Below are 1,133 nucleotides of genomic sequence, written 5' to 3'. Positions count from 1 at the left end.
TATATTGTGTTGTAATAATAATGTAAAAATTCACAACAYTATACAGTATYGGTTTTGGAAAATAGCAACTCAGGRTACAATTGAACTTCACTTAAATGAAACTAYKTTGGACCCAGAAAGTACATTTTCTGAAGAACGGGAGTGAGTACAGAGGCAAAGTTTCAGCTTGGTACAATACCTCCCTGTCATCCTCACATACACACAAGTCAATGTTGAGCTAATTTATTTATTACTAAAATGTGTTGTAAGCCAATTAAAGAACGCAAATGGTAATATAAGTTACGAATGATAACCGTAGATCACAGATAGACCAAACAAAATAATGTCAGTTGTTTTTCAGCTCATCCGGGCAGACGACAACGGTGTTTGCATTCATCTGTTAGAATTACATTGTCTTTTAGTAAAAATTATTTTAGTCCACTGTTAAATTTCCTTTTGTTCAGAAAGCTATAACCCGTACAGTGGCTCGCACAAATGTAACRACTTTTTTGTCGTCGTAGGGTTACTTTCAAAATTGAAGTCCAATCTTTTTTTTAAGAACCATGTCATCCTTGGAAAAATTAAAAGGAGGGTAGTTTCCTTGGCATCCAAAAAATACATTTTCTTAAAGGCATTTTTATTATTTCTAAAAGGACTGGACTGAGAAGWATGAAACTCAGCAGATGCATGGTTTCTAGTTGTTGCTGCTAATAGCCTGCAGGAGACATGGGGAGGTGTGTTGTGATGAGGAAGCTCAGCTTGGAGACACAGCCCAGAGGGGGGAGTTGTACCAAAAAGGTGGTTCTAGGGCCAACCAGTTAGCTACCACAGGACATTACAGGATTCCAAAAACATGCATTAATGAGTCAAAGGAAGACTCTGGGTATGTTTTATGATGAGGGGGTAATGTTAATACTGCCCCTTTAAGACATWTCCACTGCTGACAGTTTTGTTAATCTAAGCCTCATTTTTTGTATTTGTTTATTTTGAGGCATGTATCATGTGAGTTTACTTTGATTTTCTATCAAGACCATTGTTTGAGTGGCTAATTTATTATGTAGTATCAGCTCGCAGCCRTTAAMAYAACTATTTRATTAACAGAAAGCCCAACCATAWCTAGTAGACAGAAAATGTTCACTRYGTACCTGGTGCTA

The sequence above is a fragment of the Austrofundulus limnaeus genome, unplaced genomic scaffold (genome assembly GCF_001266775.1).
Source record: "Austrofundulus limnaeus strain Quisiro unplaced genomic scaffold, Austrofundulus_limnaeus-1.0 Scaffold544, whole genome shotgun sequence".
Classification (NCBI taxonomy): domain Eukaryota; kingdom Metazoa; phylum Chordata; class Actinopteri; order Cyprinodontiformes; family Rivulidae; genus Austrofundulus; species Austrofundulus limnaeus.
Note: the sequence above shows the minus strand (reverse complement) of the source record.